This window comes from Cuculus canorus, chromosome 4, assembly GCF_017976375.1.
Source record: "Cuculus canorus isolate bCucCan1 chromosome 4, bCucCan1.pri, whole genome shotgun sequence".
In the NCBI taxonomy this organism is placed as follows: domain Eukaryota; kingdom Metazoa; phylum Chordata; class Aves; order Cuculiformes; family Cuculidae; genus Cuculus; species Cuculus canorus.
Genome location: NC_071404.1, coordinates 48,525,568 through 48,552,041, shown reverse-complemented (window position 1 = coordinate 48,552,041; position 26,474 = coordinate 48,525,568). Strand labels below are relative to the sequence as shown.

The 26,474-nt window shown below is 40.1% G+C and overlaps 1 protein-coding gene across 7 annotated transcripts in view; it reads left to right on the top strand.

The window, feature by feature from the left end:
• Window positions 1–26,474, top strand: part of FAM13A (family with sequence similarity 13 member A) — a 131,086-nt gene that overhangs the window by 23,423 nt on the left and 81,189 nt on the right. Inside the window, exon 1 of one of the 7 annotated variants that reach the window (XM_054064323.1) lies at window positions 11,546–11,716. The exons of the other annotated variants lie outside the window; for them this stretch is intronic. The gene's annotated coding sequence lies outside the window, so the exon portion shown is untranslated. Of the gene's footprint in view, window positions 1–11,545; window positions 11,717–26,474 lie in introns of those variants that run through there. 7 annotated transcript variants of the gene reach the window in all.

Sequence of the window (26,474 nt, the reverse complement as noted above, 5' to 3'; positions counted from 1 at the left end):
AGTCTTCAGGATAGTTTGCAGATGCCTTGTTCCCTTTTGCCTGTTAGTTGTGTAGATAATTATTGCTTTCCAAGGTATGAATTCTTGATTTTGAGAGGGTTGAACTACATGCTTTCCCTTGATAGAGTTTTGTGAGCGCTCACTGATAAAATCACTGTAGCCTGAAATGGCTGAAATTGAAGTTGTCAGAAAGTAAGTTATAAAAAAATAGTGGTTTTGACCTTGACAGAACAGGAAGTTTGGTGTCAGCCCAAGTTCTGCCAGTTGTCAGTATTGTGTGGTGAATTTAGCTGTTTTAGTCTTGTAGCTGTTTCTAATATTGAGCTAAAACCAGAGAATCATAGAATGGTTTGGATAGGAAGGAATCTTAAAGATCATCCAGTTCCAAAGTCCTCTGACATGGGCAGGGACACCTCCCACTAGATCAAGTTGCTCATAACCTCATCTACCTGGCCTTGAATACCTCCAGGGATGGAGCATCCACAAATTCTCTGGGCAAGCTGTTCCGGTGTCTCACCACCCTCACAGTAAAAAAATTTCATCCTAATATCTAATCTAAATCTACCCTCTTTCAGCTTAAAACCATTATCACTCATGCTGTCACTGCACTCCCTGATAAAGAGCCTCTCCTCATCTTTCTTTTAGGCCCTCTTTAAGTGCTGGAAGGCTGCTGTAAGGTCTCCCTGCAGCCTTCTCTTCTCCAGGCTGAAGAACCCCAACTCTCTCAGCCTATTCCCATAGCAGAAGTGCTCCGGCCCTCTGGTCATCTTCGTGGCACCCTCTGGGCTCACTTCTGTGGAAGGAGATGGAATGACTGATGAGTTGCAGTGCCCTCCCTAGTACGTGTTGCTGAACTCGCAGTAACTTCTGGGTAATGGCAGATAAGAGTGATGTTTAGCATCTGGTCGTCACTTCAGTAACAAAAACAGGTTAGGAAGAACATAATTGTAAAAAAGACAGTACTTTAAAGATCCCAAGAGAAGAGCTTTGGGTATGTCTTCATCTCCTTCAGGCCTCAGCCAGTTGCAAAAGGACATATTAGTACTTGGGAATACACACAAGTTAGAGACCGGAGATGCCAAACAGCAATTCAGAGATCTGAGGTATCAAAGTACAGGGTGACAACCAGAATTACTCCAACAAAATAGCCTAAAAGATACAGTTACTCAAGTGAGATGACAGATGTTGCCCATCTCTTTGCCTCAGGAGACAGATGACTGCCTGAGAGGAATGAGCCATGACTGAACACAAGGGTTTATGTTGTTTTTGTGTATTTGGATTTGTTCATAGCTTCCAAATTCTGCTGTCAGTCAGCTGCAAAGATTTAACCTTGATCATTGTCTATTTAATTGGGAAGTTTGCTAGCTTAACCAAAGCAAATACTCGAACACAAGAAATACAAACATCTAACATCATGTAGCAAAGATAGATGGATGGATGGATGGATGGATAGATAGATAGATAGATAGATAGATATAAAAAAGAAGTACTTGTTGAAATTTTTCAGGTGGCTCTTTGAAACTGTTTTAAACTGCTCCCAAGGGTTACTTTTCTTGTATCCTAACATATCCCCTGTCCTAGCCAATTTGTATAATAAATTAGAAGTGGTGCACTTGAAGAGAAAACTAAATGGTAATAAGTAAGATTCAGTAGAGAAAAGCGATTGTCAGTTTGCTAATGCATGAACTGTTAGATGCAGTAGGAGCTAGCTGATCCATGTCAGAGAATTATTTGGCACGACCTGGGTCACAGTGTCCAGAAAATAGCAAACCATTTGTAAGCAAAGTTACTGCTTCTTGAAAAGCCATTGATGAATTCATGTGTACAGGTAGCTGGAAGGATATTTGCCAAGTAATACTCTTGGTAGGAGTGAAGAACGTAGGATGCTCAGGACAAAGCTCTCATAAACCGAGGCCCTGTTGGGCTTAAGGGTGTTGCATTCAAGCATGAGTTGTTGTGGAATGGGGGAGCAGGCAGCAAAGAAAGAGAAGAAAATGAGGGCTTTTACCAAACTCAGCTGCATTTATCTAAGTGGCTTTTTTAGCTTTAACATTATTAGCAGCAAGAAGATGTAGAGGAAGAATTTAGATGACCTCACTTTCTTCGGGGGTATTTCTGTCATTCACTCCCCACAATCACTCCCTCTATGGCCAAGGTTTCACCCTGAGTCACTACGCTGCTACCTTTGCCATGATTGCCTTCACTGTCTCACTTTTCTCACTTTTCCATGTTTCCATTTTTCTCCTGAATTCCCAAAGCCCTATCCCACTATTCTTCCTGTACTCAAATTTGGTAGCCCTTCATTCCCATCCAGAGAAGATGCTGGCAGTCTATAGTGAAGTAAAAAAGCTCTGACACTCTGGATACTTGGTCTTCCATCACTTCTAGTTGCTGTGCACACATGCTGTAGCCCCTCCACAGCCCGTATTTCTCTTTGCCTTCCTTTATTTTATGTTCTTGAATATGTAGATAACTTTTCCTCTAGGTTAGTAGAGTGCTTATGGTAATGTGACCCGCCTTGTGTGTTCTCCTGAGTGTGTAGTTTGGGGCTAGGGCTTATTGAGATGCTTTTCCTAGACAAGCATTAATACGTTCTTTTGGTTGTAATGCTGCTACTGTTAGTCTCACCCAAAGGTAAGGTTCCCCAAATGGGAGTGATACCCAGGGGAAATCCATGATGCTACAAACTTGAGAAGGAGTCAGGTACAGATTGCAGCCCCTTAATGAAAGTCTATTTTAAAGAAGTCAAAAGAAGCCATATTAGAGGCGGGAAGAAGAGATGTGATTCTGTAGGGCTGTTGGTAGTTGAACTTCTTGCTGCATATGTGCACTGAGGAGGTGCAGGAACACCTTCACCCCAATTATATTTCTTCTGTCACAGACTACTCAGGTCTTTGGGAAAGACAGGTTGTACCAGGTAAAGGGATTTCTTAGCTTGCTTTCTCAGTAGATCACAATTCAGAACATAAGGGAGCTAGAAATCTCTGCCAGATGCATTCTAGTCCCTGTTTTGTTCCCAGGACTGTAAAGCCTCATATTGCTCATTGCTTAGGCATATGGTAGGATTATAGCTATAAGCAGTGGGGAGTTTTTCTTTTGAAACCCAAGTGTAAAAAAAAAAAAAAGTGTAGTGTTCATGAAATAGAAGATTTGTCTTAGAATAACTTCTGTTTCAATTGGAAATCAAGCTGTCAGGTTCCTGATGACTTGCTTGAAAGGACTTCATTAGATGCTCACTGCTTCTAACAGAGTGACATCCATATGATCATCCAGGAAGGTGGCCAGCAGGTGGAAGTGTAAGATGTACTTTCTCTAGAAAGATGTATGTGTATTTGGAAATTCCCTCTCATAAAAGAATTATGGCGTTTCATTTTTATTTTTTTTTTTAATTCCAGAATAAGTTGGAGTTTGTTGAGGTTTACAGGTGTCATTTGCAGCCAGCTATTATTACAGTCCTTAAGACTTTTATCCAAGCTTCAGTTTAGTTTCCTAACCCAGTAAAGGTCTGCAAGAATCTGTGTGTTGATCAGTAGGCTCTGCTAGTTAGAGGCAAGTAGGTGGAGAAGCGAGCTGTGTTCTGACTAGCTATCTGCTCTGTGTTCAGATTTTCAGGATCATAAATGGCTATTTTTTTTTAATTGGCAGTATTATGTGCAAACAGCTAATTCTCTGACAGTATCTCTGCACTGCTGTGCATTTATCACTTTATAAGTGTCAGGGTGTTATAATAAAATGTTGTTATGTTTGGCTTTGGAACAGAATTCCTGGTGTGTATGGGTGTGGTCCTGGCATTTTTGTGGCACTAAACTGTGTGATAACTCATGTAACGAAAGATTAGTCAGTTTTGAGTTGTAGTATTGCCAGTTTTATCAGTCTTGATTAAATAGGTTACAAAACCTACAGTAACAACAAAAATAATAATTTTGAATGAGGACCTTTCATTTCCAAAGATCTTAAAGCGCTGTTCAAACTGCAGCTTCTGTGTTGTATAGCTAGCCAGTGTTGTATTGTTACCACTGACATGAAATGTGACCTTTAAATAACAATGATTAGGTTTCTCTGATAATCAAAGATTGGCAGGGAAGAGGATTTATATAGTTCAAGTGACAAGGGAAATCTGGGCAGTAGACTATTATGAGATTCACTCTTGGAAGTCTTCTGGAATTACCCTTTCCACTGTTTTCAGGTAAAATATGTCATTTTTAGTAGTATGATGTTTTTTAGCTCTGTATTGTCTTTAAATAAAACATACAACGTATTAACTAGTCACACAGTCTTGTAAGATTTTTTTCTATTTTTTTCACCTTTTCTGTCTCATGCCTTCTTGATGGAGCACTTCTAGTTTTAAGAACCAGTCAGCTCAGAGCACATAAATATTTGCACTGGAACACAAGCACTGGCATGATGAGGATGTAATGCTGTTCCTGGCTTAATTACATATTAATTAATTTGACAGGAATGCAAAAAGCTTTTCCTTTTCTTCACCTGATGGGTGGTAGAATACGAAGCTTTGCTCACCTGAGGCAGAAGACAAAGAAAGTGTATTTATAAAATTAAAATTATAACATTAAAATCAAATTTAAAAATTGAAGTTACAAAGTCAAATAAAAATATAAATGTGCAATTTCAATATTATGAATATAGTGTAGGTGCATTCCGATGACCTCTAAACAGGCAGATTTCACTCCCTGAAAAGCTACAGAATTGGTCTCTTGCTGGCTTTTTCATAAACTAATAGTTGCAAAACAACCCTTTTATGTTAGATGCAATTAACTTCTTGTATTTTCATCCTTGTTGTTTCCAGTCTTCTAATGAAAGCTGCCACTTTAGTTGGGAGGATTAGTTGGCAAAATAGTTCTTCGTACTTTACACGGCAGCAAAAGTGCATGCACTGTGTTCTGCAAGCCTGCCCTTAGATTTCCAAGGAGACAAGCAAACCACCAGATGTAACTGCATCTGTTGGTGCTTGGTGTGTGCTAAGCATGTGGTGCCCAAGCCAGCCAGGCAAGCCCCAAAGTGCATTTTTTTTTTATGTCAAGGAGAGTGCTCCAGCTGACTTTGGCAGCACTGTTTTAAAGTGGAATGCTTGCTTGCTTATTCCAATTGGACACAGACCAGATCGTTTGGCCCTTGGTAGGATTTGCACCCTTCGTCTCTGGGGAGAGGTAGGAAAGATAAGATGGTCAGCAAGTTCTCCATCTTTGCTTGACTTCTGCTCCCTTTGCAGTCAGTTCTGAAGCTCTATCTAGACTGAAAGCCACAATGATTTGGATTATTTACCCATATGCGTAAAGCAAGATCATCAATAATAAATGTTACTTTCCCTTCCTCAGTTGTTTTCACTTAAATACCTTAGCGTGAAGATCTAATACCTTGACAACATCCAGGAGAAACTGCTGAAAACTCACCAACTCCATTTTTGGGACTCCCGGTAAATAAGTTGTCCTTCTTTGCCACCTCAGTGCTCTGGCCCCACGGTTACACATTCAGCAGACATGAGAGCAATCCCTCATTTACGTCACGAAAAAAAGGCATGCGCATCTAATCCATGTTATGTTACCCTGGCTAAGCCTGCAGGGTCTAGATAGTTTCCTTTTATTCTTCTCGCATGTCTGGGACCATTTTAGCATCATGTTAATGATCAGCTTTCAGTACTGGATTAATTCTTTCCCATCAGGAGGCAGCAGGAACTGATCTCCTTTGCAAATCCTTTCTGAAGATCTCAACAAAGGTTTCCATTTTGTTCAGTATTCCCTTACTTGGATAGGTCATACCAGTTTTCTCCTAGCTGGGCCAGGGAACATCTAAGGGTGGGAGTGGGTTCGCATAAGAGGTGTGAAAATGGATGGGAAGTGCATCAGAAGGAGCACCTGTGGAAGTCTGTCTTGGGTTTTCTGTTTAGTATTTCGTTAGCTAGTACTCACTTCACAGTTATCCAATAGTGAGCAGATGGGCATGTTTATAGGAAGAGTATATAGTGATTCAGCCAGAATGACATTTTAAGATGGGAGCTGACAGGAAATGAGTGAGATGAGATGAGATATGTAGGTGAAAGTTTATAAGCCTCCAAACCCTTCACCTATAGCAGATTCAGTCTGGAGTGAGGAGAATGGTTATGTTTAGACAAGCAAAAAATCAGATGATCCCTAAACAGTTCCTTGTGCAATTTTGAAATGGCTTTCCAGTGCTTTCAGCTCTGCTATTTTGACAGCTCTGTGTATGTAGTATTAGAATATTTCTGCTCCTGAGGTTTATTAAAGCATTCGTGAGATTGTAAATCTGTCACTTGTGGTGTTATCCTGCGTATTGACACAAATATGTTAATGCTAAGATCTAAAAAGTAGTAAACGAGTATGCTGCTATTTCTTTAGCTCGAATTTTGCCAACAACATTTTCACTTTAACACATTAAGTTTTAGCACTTTTAAAGGGTACAAGGGCATATAACAAACATCTCTCTGTCCTGCTGTCCATATTTCTAGGATACTATAATTTTTTCTGAACCCAACTGGCAAATTTTGCAGTTGAGATGCTTAGGAACTTTGGTTTTACTCTCTCAGGATTTTTTGTTTAAACAAATACCCAGTAATATTATCACTGCTCCATGATAATACCGCATAGCCAAAATGTAGAGAAAATAAGATCCATATGTGTGTATGTGTCCATCTGTATTTGCACATGTTTTAGTTGAAATATTTTTCATTCATTGTCCATTGTTCTTTTGTGGTGGGCTGAGGGTTGGGTTTTTTGGAGGGTCGGGGTGGAGTGACAAGGGTTGACATCATGATGTAGCACTTGGGGATCAGTCCCTCTTGGTGAGTACAATATCTTCCAAAAGGAAAGCATCAAAGTCAACACCAAGTAACAAGGTACAGCAAAATAAGTATGTGAGCCTCTGTTCTAGCCAGAAAAAAAAAGGAGGAGAATTCCTCTGTCAAAAGGAATCTCTCAGTTACTCCTGTTCAGATTCTCCAATGTTTATTCCATATTCTGTCTTTGTAGCAACAACGTATTGCAGGCAGTCAGAAATGATCCAAAGTGATGAGGTGCAAGACATTTTTCAGCCTGTGGGGATTTAATTCTTGCTGACCTCTGCCATTAGTTTCACCTGTAGTACTTTCAGGGTGGGAGCTTCAGAAGGGCTCAGCACTGAGTTAATTCTTTTTCCATTATAAAATAATAGTGAAATGTTCATTGACTTCAGTATAAGTCCAGTGCATTTTTTTGAAAAGCCCTTCTTAGAGGTCTGTGAAGATTGATTTGTCGAGGAGAAGCTGTGTGGTACAACCTGACGTGCCTGTAACGTCCACTGCTTTGCAGGGTATTTTTTTGCCCCCAAACTGACTTGTAATAAACAGGGCTCAGGGCAGTCTAAGAGCAGCAGGGATATGTGATGCAGGGGACACAAGAGGCTAGACATTCTGTATGTGTCTAAATACCTAGGCTCTTGAAAATCTGCTCTATCCAGCAGATTCAGGCATTGCTAAATTCCACGTGTGAAAAAGTTTTTTCCTGGTGAGTATTTTGATTTTTAGATCAAAAGTGCAGTTTAGCTTTTCCAAGACTGAGTTGAAGCAATGGTAACGTGAGATGCAGATCTGGAGAGCCCGGGTGTCTCCTGTAGCTAGGTCATGTTTTTCTTTTAGATTGTACTTTCTCGATTTATGAGTAACATTTCAGTAAATAGATATATCAGACTCCAGTTTTCAAAATTGCGAGGGAGAATAAAATGTTCCCCTGGAAATAATTGTAGTTCTGTTATTGAAAACACACATACATTTTGGGTACACACAGCAAGAGAGCAATGTTGTTATGTCACTTTGCAAATGTTTGGTTTGTTTTTTTCATCTTATGTTCTGCTACACGCCGCTTATTTATACCTCAGCCATGAGAAACTGAGTTGTGGTTGTTAACCTATTGCATGACACCTTAACCTTGACAGCTAATATATGATGGGCACATACAGGTTGTGGGGATGGGCACAGAAAATGAATGTTTTCACTCTGTGAAGTCTTTATAACCTTTTTCAAGTTCTGGAATTATATTTGATCCCGGCATTATCAGCTTAACTTTTTACAGCACTCAGTAACCAGTCTTCTTGGATGGCTGGAAACACATATTTCTTTTCCTCCTAGAAAATACCATAATATTCCACAGCTGTAGTTCCAGCATTGAGATATATCATGGGATTATTACTATGTTTGTCATTTCCTTTTCTATGTTGCAATCCTGTCTAAAGATAATGGATTTCCGCATCTCTCTCTTGCTTTTGTATCATGATTCGTGACCTTTGTACGTGTTTCATAGTAATAATTGCAGTAGGTTAAGGTTGTACTGAAGCGAAACCGAGTAACCTTTAGCTGTTTATTAAGCGATATGGTCTCAGGTAGAAGGTCATATATATAAATAGTCTTGGGAGAACAAAAGGAAATGAAGGGAACTGAGTAGGGTATTAGTTTTATACTGAAAAGCAGTAATGCGTTTTTTGCAAATCATGAAATTTTGCTTTTTATTACTTCTGTCTGAAACTCTGCAGAATTCTGTTTATTAAACTATAGTGTAAATGATAACAAGGTAGAACAGCAGATAGAATCTGAGTCAGCTTTACTTTTCTTCCTGTATGCCAATAGCAACCGGACAAAAATCCCATATATAAATACTAGCCATTTCAATCTTTGTTACGTAGTTTGTTAGGTAAGAGAATGCTTTAACAGCTTTGCTAACATTGTTATGCCTTCTAATAAGGATGTTTTCATCACTTCTTGAGTACAAAACAGAAAGGATACCTAACTGCAAAGAGATTTTTTTTTCTTAATTACTATTCATGTTCAATCATTGTGAGTATTTTTCCTGAAGGTATCTGTGCTGTTGAATATTGGATCTGTGAACTGATATCTGACTAAAAGTTAGTTATTCAATCCAGTTAACATTCATGAAAATACCTGTGACTGCATGAATTAGAAAAGTGCCTTTGAAAATCCCCGTGCTACTGGCTATACTATTTTGGTCTTAAAAACATAGATTATTTGATGCTTTGCCTGTCTTATGGAGCCTTAATCAGCATGATCACAGAGGGGAAGAGATTCCATAATTCTTCTTGTGAGTAGGAGGAAGCACAGCTCTGTAATTACTGTTGCCCTTTTGCTTCTGCATTGGCATCCTTGACAGCACTACTGTGTGTCACGTCTGCACCACCGTGCTCCAGGGAACTTTGTGTAGGGTACAGCAGTGGTTTGGTTAATATTCCCTGCTCCAACATCAAATGAAGGGAACTCTGAAATTTACTGCTTCTTCTGGACTGCTCCATGAATAATGTTGTGCACCTTTGTTATAGCCCAGGGAAAATCAGGTGTGACCTTGCTGATACCTACCTGAAGCAGAGGCTGCGTTGCACTGTTGCATAGGGTGTTGCTGAGAGAAACAGACTATTCCCTCCTTTGTGGTGTACAGCTGCTGACCCAGTAAAGATTCAGCTGCTGCAGGCTATCCCAGTGCAATCAGCTAATGCATCATTTCTGCAATCCTTCACAGGATTGAATTCACTGGATAATCCTCTTAATGGTTGCTCATCCCACATAAGAGTGACTGTACTGGCTCAGGCTTGAGATCAGTCTAGCCTAGTGTCCTGCATCCCACCCTGGCCATAAGCCAGTGTCCAGGGAGGAATAAGAATAGGCCAAGGTGTTTCCTTCGATTACTGTATCAGTTTGTGACTATTCTCTGAGACTTTCCTGGTCTTGATGTGGTTTGTGTATTTAGTGATGTCGAAAGTGATTGACTTGTGTACCACTTGCACACATGTAAGCTTTTTGCTTTCACCATGTCATCTGGCAAAGAGTGCCACAAATTGCTGCTTCTTACTTTTGACTTCTTTTCATTGTTATAAATGTGGCTTATACCAATGTCATTTGAAGGTCACCTGGGTTTTTTTCATATTTTTCTTTCCCTTTTTTTCATGGTTTTTTTTTTGGTTTTTTTTTTTACTGAAGGAGATATGGACCAGTCCTTCTTTGCTCCACCACACATGACTTTTTTATATCTGTCAGATCCTCCCTACAAGCAACCATGATTTTTTTTTCTAATGAGAAACTAGTACTGACATTTGCAGCCTTAATCACTGCACTGACAACTGTACTTTCTGTCAAAGCCACTGCATGGAGTCAGTGAGCAAACAGTCATGTAGTAGCTCTTCCCTTTGGGTGCACAAGGCCAAATATGATGCAGTAAATTGGATAACATTTTGGTGAAATTTAAAGCTGTACCTTCTTTGTATCAGAAGGGAATCTAATGCCTTGTTTCTGTAAAAAGTGCCTTGGTTAAGAAAAATCTTCACATAGGTTTGAGTTTGTTTTAATTAAGGTCTTCTTCTAGGTATTAACAGCTAACAAAATAGATTTGATGCTTTCTAGCAGCATTTAAAAGTTGAGCTGAAAATCCCACAGGACAGTTTCCTCCGATTAGGCAGTTTGTGAGGCCAAAAAGTGATTAATCACTGAACCAAGTAGGAAAAAGAGGGTTAGCACAGCAGTAATAGTGGGATTGTTACAAAGATACCTTGGAATACCAAGTTACCAACAAATAACTTTATCTCTGTTATTGAAATAGGGCACAACATTTAATTGTTGGTTTTACTAACTCTTCTTCCTAATTCCTTCCTGGGGCAATTGTAATCAGATGCATTTAAACTCTTGTGTTACAGTAGTAGAGTACTGCAAATGCAGAAGACTGTAAATTCAGTGTGCAGTTCACTGTCTCTGAGGCTGTGATTGTCTGAGGCTGAAACATAAAAATATTTATGCCCATTCAACAATTTGTTGAAAAGGATAAAAGCAAGAGTAGTCTGTTCAGTTTGAACTTTGCATCCCAGCTAGATAACAGTGCAAGATGCAGATATGCTCTATGAATCCCTCTTAGTATTGGCAGTGGATAAAGAAACCAGTATTGTTTAGTCTGTTTGAAGAAAAGGTATAATGAATAACTAAAGCTGACCCTATCATAGCAAGTATTTTCTCTTTCCATTGAAATTTACCCAAAGTTTGTCAAGGTTCTCATCAAGAGGTAGTAGTGCTAACTATTCAGGATGTGGGAGATGAGGTCTTTTTGTGCCAGGGTCTTTCTCAGTCTTTCTTCTGATGTTTGTCATCTCCCTAAAATTAGTATATAGTTGAAAACAAATACGTAATTGAACACTCTCACCCATCCACCAATAATCCCTGTTGATCTGTCTGTCCAGAGAGATAAACAGAGAAAGAAGTGCAGAAAGAGTAGCTGAGTAAGAGACATTGCTAAGTATCTTATCCCCTGCCTGTGATTTAGTCTCTCCTTTAAGGATGCCCTTGACCTATCATGTTTCTTCATTCATGTGGGAGGAAGCTAGGAGCTGGAGTACTCACCCACCTGTCTTTATTAGCGTCAGTGCTTCTTGACGTTAAAGGATTATTCTCCTGAAGAATAAATAGGTCAAAGAGTGTTCCAGGGATGTTCTAATCTTTCCTAATCATTGAGGTATCCACAGTTAACAGGTTTAAAGCTTTTATTGAGGTGAAGTCTCATGCATTATAAAATCTGCATTTTGTTATGACTTGCAAAGAATCTGTCAGAGAGAGAAAAATTCCTTTGCCAACACAATAGCCTTCGTAAGGAAGAGGACCTATTCCTTGGGCCAGTGTAATTCATCTCATCTAGGTGGAAGAAGGCTGGGCTGGGATTTGAATGAAGTGAGTTCTTTTCTCTTTTGGGGGAGTATGAACAAGTCGACTGTGCTCTGTAATGGTTTTTGATAATTGTTAGTGTTTGTAGCAGAGTCTTTCCTAAGAATCTTATTCAAGGGCAGGAAGCACTGCTATGTTAATCTAGAGTTAAAACATGGTCTCGGGCATGCCTGAGGGAGCTTACAGGCTTGTTGAGCTGTTTGAGCAATATAAAGTATTTAGGAGTTTTGGTATGATGGTAGTATATCTGAAATCAACAGTCCATGATTCAGAACAGCCCAGTGGAAGTTATTATTGTGTAAGATTAGGAAGATCTGAAAGTATTTAAATTCACTACTTTCACAATTGTAAGAGATGACTAGAAGCTTTGCTTTATACTGACATGCTTCTGACTGGGCCATTTGCCAATAAATATTGGCTATCAAAGTTGTGAAATTAAATTAATAGTCTCAAGCTTTCCCCATGATCCTCTCAATTCTTGCTTAGAAATCATTAAAGAAACTTATTCAAAACCAGTTCAAGTTCTGTACTGTACAGATGCTGACTGTTAACTTTGGCCAAAATATTCTTGATAGTAGAAAATTTCACTTGGTAACAGTTGTGGAGCTTGGTGGTAGGACTTGATGCCATGATGAGCAGGTGCTCTGCTTTGGGCAGGGTTTGGAGAAACTCTGCTTCTTCATTCAGAATTGACTGGTGGGAGGTGGCAGTTTTTCTAGGTGGGATTGTCTTTTTTTTTGGCAGTAGTGGTCACTGGCAGCTGCTGAGAGTAACTTGGGTTATTTTTCAGATGTAAACAGTTAGGTTACACTGATCATTGAGTACACACAGTTGAGCAAATCAATGCTTGAGCTTGTTTTGTATCCAGTATGCTGTACTGGAGATTTTTTTCCTCCTGTGAGAATGGAAAGTATTCAATTGCTAACAAATTTTACTCCTCACAGTGCTCTCTGGAGACCTGTAATGGTTTAGACAAGTGTTGCTCAGGCAGTACTTCTGCATGGGATGCATGCTAATTGTTTTATGGCTCCAAGTTGATTTATCTCAGCTGTATTATAGCCATTTCATTGGTTTTAAAGGAAATTGGCCTCTAAAGTACAACAGATTTCATTCTGTAATTTCATGAATTTCACAAGCAACACTAAAAATGAATGAATAAAAGCCCAAAGAATTCTCAAGCTTCAGTAACGAAGAGATGCATGGAGATGTATATAGGTAATAACACAATAAAATTAATTTTTTATGCAAGTACAAAAGATGGTGTAACTGCGTAATGTTTCTGGTCAGAAACACAGAGAGGCATCTTCTCTTTAAGTCTTTGCCAATGTGGCTTGACTAAATTTTTGCATTTTTAGGGCTCCATGTGGTTTGCAGGTGCCTGACCTTAAGGACTCACGTCTGAAAATTATTACTTACATACATTGTTTGAATCCTAATACCAGAAAGTATTCGGAGAGAGCCAGGGTCAGGTTTGTGAAGATGTACAATTGTTTCATCTCTGTTAGTAGAGTTGGGAATCAAAAATATCTCAAATTACTTAATTTTTTTTAGCTGGAAATTCATACAATGTTTAAAAAACAAAATACATTCCAAAATATGCTTAGTTACTGAAGTGTGATGTATTATTGGAAATGAGCATATGTTCTTTCTATTTTCTGGATTTTAAAGGATAACATCAAACAGACTGCCAGTCCTTTAGTAGCTCATATGTACGAATAAAACATTGACAACAGCAGATTCTCAGCTTGAACTGTATTTGAGATTCTGGTTTTGCTTTGTTTGTTGTAAGGTTTCCAAGTAGCCTAGGAACCTCAGCAGCCTGAAAATGTGACTGTTAGGCCCTTCCACTTGTCTTAAATAATGTAAAGATATGCTGTAAAGTTAGACAAAACAGCCAGTTGGTAAGAGGAGCACAATTATCTTGTGCTAATTATTGCCTTGTAAAATCCAGCATGGATTGGAGGACGATAGGGAGGGGAGAAGGGGTTTGTAAATGTTGTAATAAACTGTAAATATGATCTTTTTTTAGAGAACCACAAAAATATACTTGTCTGCACTCTGCCCAGTGCAAATAAGTTCTATTGCCACAGCCTGTATTGAGCAGACTTGTGAAGATTAATGTTTAATAAGTTCTTAGCTGGAGCTGCCTGCTGTGTTCTCAGCCGACAGATCTCATATTCCCTTGGAAGCATTATTTTATATAAACTAAATGCATTTTTATACTGAAACACATCAATCTACCTGTGCTATTACAGAATCCATGATGGAGCGGTTAATAATGTGCTGTCAAAGGAGTTTCTGCTCTTAGCTCACACACTTCTGTTCTCATTTTCTCTCTCTATTCAACATAATGAAAGCAATTATTGTACCACATGATTCCTGCAATCACTGACTGTTGCGTGCTTGTCTTAATAGTACTCAATGAGTGGCAAGCCTGGTCCTACGCTGACTGGCAGGAATGTTAATTTCTAACTTTGCTGGCGAGTGACAGAAGAATTTGAACACACCTATATGACTCACTTCAGTCATTTATCTGCAATGACTCGTACTTAAAATTATAGGTATAATGAAGACACAGTGCCATGAAAATGGGAGGTGGAAGAGACCTATGAGATCACCTTGAAGATCGTGTTACAGTACAGGATGTATTTTCTGATTCTATTTCTAGTTCAGAGGTGAATGCTCCAAGAATGGGAAGTTTATAACCCTTTTTTGATGGATTGTTACGTGGTTTAGTGGAATTTCTAGTGGAGTCTTAGCTTATCTGTATTACCCAGTGTTGATTCAGAGGGCCATAAAAAAACGTACTTGTTGAGTTCAGGCGCGTGTAGTGCCAGTTTATTGGTATGCTTGAAAGTGCTGCTCCCCTTCTCTTCAAAATCCCATAGGCCCAAACCTGATTTTTTTAAAGAGTTCATAAACAGCATTCTTTATTGCTGAGAAGGAAAAATATTTGAAGGGTGGGTAGCTGGAGTGAACCTTTGTGGTCATCATTTCAGTTCTTTGGGTTCCTTTGTTAATGCATTGGCCACTTGGCAGGAGAAAAACAGAGGTAAAACTAATTGATTTTCTCTGTCTGCACTTTATGGGATATGGTACTGTTGAGGCCAGTGCCAGCAGTGTCTTTTGGGCAGCAAATTCTTTCATTGCTGTGTAATTCAAGCTGTGAACAGGAGGAGTACCATACATGGAGAAAGACAGGTTTCTCAGCAGCTTGTTTGAGACTCTCCAACCTACTTACATGGACTTCAGTCGAGCAACTCTGAATTTTGGCAGAGCTTCACACTTTTCTAATGCAGAAATCCTTTGGCAAGCACTGATTTGTTTACACCTCAAACACTCAACAGGAAGAATGGAGGAATGTGATGGGTGTTGTACTGACTTACCTCTGTTCCTTGGCTTTTGATGGTCTTATTAACATTTACCTTTCAATAGCATAGCTTATATTTACAGAGCATTTGCTTTAGTATTTCTTCACTGGAAGTGGCACATTTATTTTAAAAATATATTGAAATATCATAAAATCATAGAATCGTAGAATGGTTTGGGTTGGAAGCCCATCCAGTTTCAACCCCCTGCCATGGGCAGGGACGCCTCTCACCAGACCAGGCTGCACAAGGCCTCTCCAACCTGGCCTTGAACCCTTCCAGGGATGGGGCAGCCACGACTTCCTTGGGCAACCTGTTCCAGTGCCTCACCACCTTCATCGTGAAGAATTTCTTCCTAATGTCTAATGTAAATCTTCTCCCTTCCAATTTAAAGCCATTTGTTGTCCTATCACTCCATGCCCTTATAGAAAGTCACTCCCCAGGTATTGGAAGGCCACTGTAATGTCTCCTCAGAGCTTTCTCTTCTCCAGGCTGAACAAGCCCAACTCTCTCAGCCTGTCCTCATGTGGGAGGTGCTCCAGCCCTTTGATCATCCTTGTAGCCCTCCTCTGGATCCATTCCAACAGTTCCATATTGTTCTTACATTGAGGATTTCAGAACTGGACACAGTACTCCAGGTGGGTTCTCACGAGAGCAGAGTAGAGGGGGAGAATCACTGGAAGCATCTGGAAACAAACATGAGCAGAAAGTTTACCCTGTGGAAAATTGGAAACAGAAATCATCACTATAGTCAACCTTAAAAGTTCATTCCTACATCTCTCCTGTGAGTGTGATCAGCTGGCCATATTTGTGCTTCTTATGCTTGATTCATCATCTTTTCAAGCTATGAGAGTCCAAAGAAACCAAATGAATGAAAAGCAGAAGTGACTCCTAGGGGAACAGTGTCTCTGTAGTCAGGTGACAACTCTGAAATTTGGGTACAAATACTCATGTAATCCTTGCTGTCTGCAGGCATGCTCTGACTCTGCATTCAGGGTACTGACTGAGCCGTGATTTTTATGTTTTGTTGCTGCACAGAGGCATGCTGACTGTGGGATAGATATGTCCACACAAGGAACTGCTACAGACCCGACTGTTAAGCACTAGTTTCCTGACCTGTAGTGCTGTCTGCACCTAAGCTTGCCCAAAAGAGGATGAAACTGATTCTTGACACTTATAGTGTCCACTTGCTTTTGTTGGAGCCTGTGATAGAATTCCTGGTTGGTGCATGGTGTCTGCTTATGAAAGCAACCTTGGGACTTGTTACCAAAGCTTCATGTGGTAATTTGAGATAAGCAGGATGCCTGGTAATCTCATCAACATTTCTGCTGTGTTTGGTACTGCTTAAAAATACCGAAGCTGAAAGATAGCCACCAGTATGGAACAAAGGTTGTGAGAAATACTCAGTTATTACTTGCTTCGGCCAAGCAATGGTAGATCCATCTTTCCAGTCTCCATATATGAAACAGAAATGAAAGGGAAAAGATGGATGTTGTTTATAATCCATTAACTGGTTTTACTTATGAGACTGGTTTGTCTCTGCTCTGTACGTAATGATGTTCACACATACAGAGATTCAATCCCAGAGCGTAAGAGAAAAAACACAGCCTGTCTGATATGTTAGTGCATTGCCTGGGGGTGCAAACACAGGAGTTGAGAAGGGGGAATTTGGGGTCCTTGGAGTTAAAAAAATACTTGTGAGTGATTTTGCTTGAGTATGTGGAACCATGCTTATACGTGGGCCAGATTTAGGTTGAAAGCCTACCAAAGGCTAGAGTCTTTCTCAGTGCATTAAGCAGTCTTTGGCACAAATCGTTAGCCAGCAAGGAGAAGAGCAAGAGAGATTTATTTCATATTGTCCCAGATAACATACACTTAAGGAATTTGGTATTACCTCAAGAAGAAGGAGGTATTTTTGTTGTATGGGTTTTTTTCCCCTAATATTACTTTGAAACCAGACAATATATCTCCCTGATGAGAGGCATGTATGTTTATTTTGCTTTTGAGCTTTTTTTTTTTTTCTTTTTCCTGTTCACCAGGGAGTCCTCAATGTACCTTTTGCTGAGATTCCTCAGCAAAAGGAATCCACTGATGGGTGCAGTTGCCAAATCAGAGACTTAAACATTTCATTTCAATTTTCAGTGAAGTGGCTATGCATTCAGCTGCAGGCTGCTATTCTCTGCCACATCTGCAGACCCCCGACTTGCAAGGTCTACATCAGTCACATTCATTCCTCTCTTCTTGGAAAAAGTTCTCTCCACTCTGCTTCGGAACATTGCCTGTGCTAGGTTTCCTTCTGCAAACATGCCACACAGCAGTCAGTGATCACTGGGAGCTCGTTGTGTCTTCTGGCTAGAGGCCCATACATCTTGTTGCTTTTTGGCCTCCATCCCATGCATTCAACACACACGCAGTACTTCGACAAAGCTTTCTGTAGAGCTGCACAGGGTAGGAAGCTGAGGGGTTCCTTTAGGAAAACGCACCTGACCTCCTGCAGAAGAAGGGCCTTAAGGTGTTGCTGGTTCACTCCAACAACCTCCCGTTGTGTACCATGGAGAATCCCAGGTTTGAGGATAATCTTATTACTGAGTTATTTCTTGAATTTGGATGTTTTTAGGACAGGAATGCTTTTGCATTCAAATTATATCTTCCTGGAGTGGACATTTTTTATGTTTAGCCTTCAGGGGGAATTTGGGATTTTTTCACTGTACCTACCTTAGTGGAAGTGTTTCTAGTGTTCATCCAGACCTTACTTGAACACCAGAGTGCCAATTATTTTTGATAAAGCACTTAATCAACGTCTTCAATATTTGGAATTGCCAGTTGCACAGAGAAAACACACAAAGCTTGTTTTCCTTAAATATCAATAATGTGTTTTCCCAGATCATAATAAATGGTCACTTTGCTATCAAAGTATTTTGTATTGAATTTATTTTTTTTATGTGTCATGCAGCAATATATTTACATTAAAAGGCCTTTTTCACTGGTGGCAAAATAATTTGGTAATTCATATGATGTGTCTCAGAGAACCGAGCTTATGGGGAAGAAATGAGGTCGGTATTGAAGTCTTTTAGGGAGCTTATAATTGTCATTAAGTCTAGCATTCTTAGTCATATACAGACAGTTCAACCCAAGACAGTGACTGCCTAAAGAAAATATGGAAGCACAGGTAGCATGGGTAAACACTGGGAAAGGAAGACACATAGTGAGCACATATGAGGCTCCTCCCTTCCTGTGCCTTTCTCTATCAGGGGATTCACCAAGTAAGCTGATTTGACTTAGTGTTTGCGAAGGGAGTCTGGGAAGAAGATATATTTGACCAAACATTTTCCAGTTAACGCAGCTGGAGGCAGGGGTAACAGTATATGGGTCCACAGGGTAGGTACCACTATAGTCATGTTAATTGATGCCTAAAATTTAATGCAGGGTTCTGAATTATGTAGCCAAAGTATGCAAGTTCTGGGATGTCCCATTTCCGTAGACTTGTGTAAAGATGAGAGTAGCTGGAACTGATTCCTCTGTGCATGTGCTTTTCATCTTCCTGGTACAAAGAACAGTGAGTAGCAAGCTCAAATACGTCCACTGAGACATCATACTTTAAACAGCTCTGATGAACCATTGGTGCAGTCTCCTAGAGCAGTTTCACGTGGCCTGAGACCCGAATCAACCATATTGTACAGATGTCTTTTTCTTGAGACTTTTCTATCAGCAGCATTTCTAAAGTTTTAAGGAATTTGGTTTGGTATAGAAGTAACTGGGGAAAACTGTTACCGACTCGGTGAATCTCAGTCTACGTTCAGAATCCAGTCTGTTCACTTTAATAAGCAAGAAAGTGTCTACAGCTCTTCATTTAGATTGGCTCTGTGAATCTGGTGCAGTTGGAGACAATGAGTTTATTGTGATTTGGATATCTGCTGCACTTAGTAATTATCTTGCTGTTACAGCTTAATTTAAAACTTCATTGAAGACAAACAAAACTTCATAAAATGGTTGCAAACAAAAAAATGGTCCTAAGTCTGATACAAGTAATTCCTGTACTATTTGAAGTTCATGAGCTTTCACCAATCTGTAACAGACATTACTTTAACTCTGAGAAACTTTACTAAAACAAAATTATGGAATTCACAGCCAGTGACAAGTGAACTAACTCTGGAGCTAGAAATGCAGTATCTGCATAGCTGTGCTTGAATTTTGTAGGCTTTCTGAGAGGATTTGCTAACTCTCTACCTCTAGAATTGTGCAGTGTTAACAAAGTTTTTAAGTGTGTATTTACTTCAAAGCATTTAAGCAGTTCTGCTGTTGCAGTAGCTTCTGTCAAGTATGGAGGCTGTGGTAATGTGCTTTAAAGGAAGATAATACTCATCTCTTTCAATCCAAATGGTCTTGTCCTCATCAAGACACAAGAATTTGCATGAAACATCAGAACTTGCTTGAACTTTAAAGCTTCACACACTTCAGGATCACATCGAATTTATAACTTTGATATCTGAGTAGGGTGGAGTACAGAAGAGGTGTTTTAGTGATCTAATGCCTAAAAATACAGATAGAGTAAGAGAAATCCAAATTTGGCAGTGGCAGCTGCACAGATTGTAAGGATGACTGCATTCATCATGACTTTATGATTTCAGTGTGGCAGTTAATCAAGGAAGGATTTCGGGCTTGGTTCTGGATAGGGAAGAGAGATGGTAACTGGATTTTGCAAGTACACATTATAGCTTATGTTATGTGTGCTGACTCTGCCAAACCTGGTAAGAATTATACAACTATTGATCTTTGTCTCCCAGTGTAATTTAAAATGAAGAGGCATTTTTTCTCTGAGAAGAACTTTTCAGCTGCAATATGCCTATGTGGTTTTAAAATCAGTGTTGTAGTTGGTAGGTGAAGTGATGAAGGAGTGTGGGTTTTAGTTACTTTTTTACGTTTTATTACTTTCTGAATTGAGTCTATGCTTCAGCAAATGTTTGAGCACAAGCCCATTGTTAGCTCGTACAACAGTCTTACTAGAGGTGATTTTTTCTTAAATTAAAATTTAAGTTCAGTCCAGGCTTAAGGACTTTTAAACTCTGCTATTATGGACAAAAATGCCAGCATAGTTCAGGTATGTTTAGATGATGTTGTTCCACAGCCTCTCTGACATCTTTGTCACCTGCTAGTGTAGTACACATAGCATTCACACTGTGACTTTGGCAGTTGCTTTCTCTTAAACAGAAGTTCTGTGCAATGGCCAATAACATGACTCAGGCGCTCCTTTGGGGCATAGGACTAGAAAGTAAGAGACTATTGTAAGAACTGTGAAGGGACTGTAACTGAAAAATGTTGCTACCAGTTTATCATTGTCTTTGAACGCCCTTTGGACCTGGTTGATATGCAATCCTCAAAGCTGCAGGAGTTTCATGCCTTCCAGATTCATCCCAGAAGTCACTGATCGCAACAGAGCAGGGGTGAAGCTGGTACTGTGAGACCTGGCTGCACAATGAAGCTTTGGAGGACAACGCAAGCACAGCATGAATACTTGGTCTGAATGACTTCAAGGGCTTTGCTCTCTCAGCAGGATTGCATGGGACAACTTAGGATGAGCTAACCCTCCAGCTAGTATCTGTGTCTCCAAACAAGGCCTGATATTTATTCACTGTCACTGCTGTTACATAAGGCTGGTAGAGAGCTTACAGCTCTGTGTATTTGTGATTATTATTACCATTGAAACAGTGTTTTAAATGGAGTGAATGTGATATATTTCTTTCAAGATGTATCAGTGGCCAAATACAAAGTCCGATCATTTTGGCAAGTAGCTCATTCTCTGGCTACTTGACTGGACAGAACTGGTTGAATCAGGTTGGCTAGCTGTTGGGGAAGAGGTACGTTTAGCTAATGGTGTTCATGAAGCAGGAGTAATGCTGATGAAGGATGGGTTGACACCTAAGGTTTCTGCTGATAGCTAGCTGTGTTGTCATAACCAACTGCAACTAGAGTGAGAAAGAAAATATTCTAAATTTCTCTGCATTGCACAGTTGTGCCTAGGTTTTTGCAAAGAAATGTGCCTTTTTTCTATTCTGCAGAGTATTTGTATTGATATACACAGCCTTTAAGCTGAAAGAGCCCTAGGCTGATAAAATAAGAAGCCATTTGAAGGGTAACTATGGACTTCCTTGTTGTAGTGGACAACTAGAAGAGTACAATTTATTTATTAAGGAAGTTTTTGAGTGAGGTTTTCTTTTGTCTGGAAGGGTATTATGTTCATGCATATTAAATGAAAGAATATGCTGTGTATGTTTTGAATACCTCCTGGGTTTTTTGATTATGACCTTATGGAAACATCATTATCATCCTTTCAATTATGACATTTAAATGTAAACTCACAGCTAGCTTCATCCAAAAATTCTGCATCTAGACTTCATAATTACTTAAATGAGCATGATTTGCCCTAATTATTTGCATGTTCGTGCATAACTTGGGATAGTGGAAGTTTTTCTGTTTTCCTTCTTGAGAAGATGAGTGAGGTACTTGGAAAAGCATGAGGATCCGTGTTAAGGATCTGTATCTTTACTCCATCTTGATGCATATGCGCAGAGCTCTCCAGGCTCATCTTGGTGTGGAGCAGTCCCTATTCTTCAAAACCACAGAAAGATCAGAGTCACTATGCCAGACCAGATCTTTGGAATATATGGCATATTTATCTTTGATCTTTGAACCCAGGAACTCCTGGGAGGTGAAACATCTTTATGATGCACCCAGTCAGTTATGAAGAATCTTGGTGGTGGCATTGTGTGGGATGACACCACCTTGACTGGTTGGCTTGTGCCTCTAGGGGAAAGGTTTTCTTGCACTTTCTTCAACTCCCATCATGATATATGTTTATACTGGTCATAAAAACTGACTGGTCTCTGTTGAACTGCAAATGCAGTTCCTTTCATCTGAGATTTCTGAAACAGCAAAACTTGAAAGTCAAATGTGGGATGAATAATGTAATTATTCCTCACAGTTGTCTGCTCTTTGGTGTTTTGATTGTCCTTTATTGGGTTGATCTCTTTAATCTTCATAATCTAATACTATTTTACTTGTATTTAGCTGAGAATGAAGGTGTATTTTAAATTACAGAGTAGCAGACTGGCAACCTGTGCTTTCAGCGGGTACATGCTGTAACTATAATGTAGCAGCCCACAACCTACCTGGTTCAGACTGCATCTGATCTTTGTGAAATGCAGTTTGAGGTTAAGCTTCACCAGATAAAAAACTTCCAGGAGACAAATATTGTATTATTTGCTCTTCAACCAAAACAACCTTATTCTTTGGGATTGTCCTAGGATTCGCTGGTGTCATCTTTCAAAGTGAAGCTTTTTTATGAATTTACAAAGATTTATAGATTTCTCTTAGGTAGACCATATATAGGTTAGATTTTGCCTGGGCAAAGTGCTTCTTTGGCACAAGCCACACCACGTTATAAACTGCGTGTACTGAGATGCTTATCTTCAGTTTGTTTGCTGCATAGATGAGAATGTCAAAGGGGAAATAAAAATCACAGAGGGGTTGTGCTTGAACAGACCTCTGAGTGTCATCTTGTCAACCTCCTCTGCTCAAGCAGGGTCACCTAGAGCCAGTTGCCCAGTATCATGTCCAGACAGCTTTTGAATATCTCCAAGAGTTTTCCTCCAAGGATGGAAACTCTACAACATCGCTGGGCAGCTTGTGCTAATGATCAGTCACCCTCACAGGGAAAAAGTGTTTCCTGATGTTCAGAGGTAGCCTTCTGTATCAGGTTGTGCCCACTGCCTCTGATCCTGTCACTGGGTACCATTGAAAAGAGTCTGGTTCTGTTCTCTTTACACCTTCCCTTTAGGTATTTGTGCGCGTTGATAAGATCCCTCCTGAACCTTTCCTTCTCCAGGCTGAACAGTTACAGCTCTCTCAGCATTTCCTGAGAGAAGGGACGCAACTGTCCCTTCATCTTCTTCATGGCCCTTTGTTGGAGTCTCTATAGTCTGTTCATGTCTCTCTTGTACAACTCTGAGAAGCCCAGAACTGGTCCCAGAACTCCAGGTGCGGCCTCACCAATGACAAGTAGAGGGGAAGGATCCCCTCCCTTGACATGCTGGCCAAACTCCTTCTAGTGCTGCTCAGGACATCATTTGTCTTCTTTGTGGCAAAGACACTTTGCTCACTTACAGGCAACTTGTCCCCCAGGACTCCTGTGTGTTTCCCTGTCAAGCTGCTTTCCACCTGAGAAGCCCCCATTGTGTAGTGGCTGTTCCTCCCTAGGTGCAGGAGTTTGTAATTTCCCTTTGTGAACTCTATGAGCTTCTTGTAAGCCCATTTCTCCAGGCTGTCGAGGTCCCTCCGGATAGCAGCACAACCCTCTGGCCAGCTGTGTCCTGGGCTGCTTCAAAAGAAATGTGGCTAGCAGATCAAGGGAGGTGATTCTGCCTCTCTATTCCTCTCTTGTGACACCCCACCTGGAGTACTGTGTCCAAGTCTGGAATACTCAACATAAGAATGATCTGGAACTGTTGGAATGGGTCCAGAGGAGGCTATGAGGACGATCAGAGGGCTGGAGCATCTCCCATACGAGGACAAGCTGAGGGAGCTGGGGTTGCTTAGCCTGGAGAAGTCTCTGGGAAGACCTTATAACAACCTTTCAGTACCTGAAGGGGACTGCAAGAAAGCTGGGGAGGGACTTTGTGCAATGGCCTGGATTGATAGGATGAGAAGGAATGGCTTTAAATTGGAAAGGTGGAGATTTAGATTAGATATTAGGAAGGAATTCTTTATTGTGAGGGTAGTGAGGCACTGCAACAGGTTGCCTACGGAAGTTGTGGTTGCTCTCTCCCTGGAGGTGTTCAAGGCCAGGCTGGATGGGGCCTTGAGCAGCCTGATCTAGTGGTAGGTGTCCCTGCCCATGGCAGGGGGGGTTGGAATTAGATGATCTTCCAACCCAAACCATTCTATGATTCTGTGATATCAGCCACTCCTCCCAGTTTTGTGTCATTCAAAACTTGCTGATGATATGCTCTGCCCAGTTGTCCACATCACTGAGGCTGGTTACTTGCCTCCAACTAGACTTTGTAACAGTGATCAAACACATAAGCAATGCAGTCAGGTTAACATTTGCTTGATGATATGATGTTAAATATAAAGAAAAAAACACTAAAAGCATCATAAAGCAAATGTGAATGGCTGTAAACTAAAACACAAAGCATGATACTGTTTGCAAAAGTCTTCTTCAGAGAAGCAAAACAGTTGCTGTACAAGATGGCATTTTAATGAATAGGCAGTGGCTTTGTTTTCTGTTTGTTAGTAGTTTCAAGTACACAATAAGCTGAAAACAACTGCCTTGTAGCTACAGGTGGTCCTTACCTGGAGAACAGAGGCATTCTTCCACTCATGACCTTTATAAACTCACTTGAATCTTTGTTTGTGGTGTGGTGTGTTTCCTACTCTGGAGGCAAAAGGCAAATGAAAGTGCTGCACAGGTAACTATGAAACTCCTGCAATGTACTTGGTATGGAGTGTAACAGGGTACAGCCTGTAGAAATGTGTTACAACATGCAACAAGTTTCTATAAGGGCCTTTTTTTGTTTCCTTTTAAACTAATGCTCAGCGTCTTAGGGATTTCTTGTGTGCCTTTGTAATAGCCCTGCCAGGGGTTTCTCTGGCCATCCTCCACACCCCCTCCAGAAAGTAAGGTTACACTTTAGGCTGATCAGGAATCGGGGGGCATGGTAGAAAATTAGAATATCCTTCATGAATTATAGTTTGGGTGTTTTTTTTCTCTTTTCTATCATTTAAGAACTAAATACTTTGATATTGTCTTGATAACGTATAACTTAACGGTATTGCTGTTTTGCAAGGTATTGTCCTCACTTTGTATGGTATTGTTCTCTCAAACTTCATTGCATGGAAAATATGCATGAACAAAGAAATCTTCCAAAATTTTTCTCTTGAGAGCGCCATCACTCAAAAACTTCTAAGGTGCCTCTATCCAGATTTTTCTAATCTGCTTTGTGAGCAATTCAATTTACAGAAGTCTTTGTCTGCCCACAGGCATATCTTCATCTCAGTGGCACTCTGGTGAAGTGTTGCTGTTACAGTAGTTGTTCAGGTGGCTTTTTCACAAGGTTGCTAACAACTGTAGAATGGAATAGTGAACCATGTTTCTTTGTGTTGTTAATAAGGACTAAAGATATTACTTACATGGAAAAGTTTGTTTAACTTTCACTACGTATGAGTTCAAGAAATACTTTATTCTACATGCATTTTTATACCAATGCAACTGAAACCAGTTTTGCACAGCAAGAAAGTAAATATAAGTTTAATTCAGATACAAATTACCATTACTTGTAGGCTATATTGCTAAAGAAATAACTAAAATGCTATGATACTGTGTTCCAAAGGTATCAAGATACTGATATAGATCATCTTAAATAGAGGATGGAGAACACTGTTTCCTTCCACTTCTTAGTGATTTTCAGGTGCCCTAAAAAGCAGTAATAATACTAAATTTGAATTGGTTGTTTCATACAGAATTTTCCTACAAATCTCATCTGTTTGTTATGCCTGTTGTTGGAAGTGACTGCAGAAGAATTGAAGACTGTGCCAAAGCTTTTTTTTTTTCCCTTTTAGAGCACCAGAATAGTAATTTGGGATTTTTTTATGGAATCCCCTAGTATAAGCAGCTTCTATACATCAGTGTAAAGTTCATGAACAATTTGCATTGTTCATGGGGGAACATGATACTTGTTGTATGGCAGATGTTGCCCATTTCCTAGCGCTTCTTGTTAGGTAAGGCAGATTCTACAAATGCAGCATCTGATAGCAAAATTTTTTAGCTTTGTTAATTGTGTTCTTACAATCAGCGTGCAAACGATATATTTGGGTGGAAAGGCTGGCTTCCTGCTGCTTTCCAGGCTTTGCTCCCTCCTGTTGTGTGTGGTACCTTGTAGAAGTTGCCTGTTTTGCTTGCACAAATATGTGCTTCTGTGAAGTTCTAGTAAGACGGTGTAGGAACTGCTTTATTTTAGAGGCTTGTGCATATTTATCGTCACTCTTCCTTGTTACTCTGGTGGAGAGCTTTTCTGGTGTGCACAGGATCAGCTCTAGCAGGTGGTGTTGAAGTAGCACCAAAAGGCCCTGGTGAGAGACGTCCCTGTGCAAGTATGACAGACAATGATCGCTTCCAGCTGCAAAAATCTAAATGAGTAACTGCAAGTTTTCAGTGCAGAAGAAAGGCTTAACAGCCATTCCAGCAGAATACAGCAAGTCAGTGCCTCCAGATCCCAGACGCTGCTGCTTCCCATTATGCTTCTCTCCTATAATGCTGCCGATGTGTAGCTCCCTGCCTCCCCTTCTCTCTGCAGACATGGTCTTCCCCTTTTAAATCACAGCACCACTGCCATTTTGCAGCT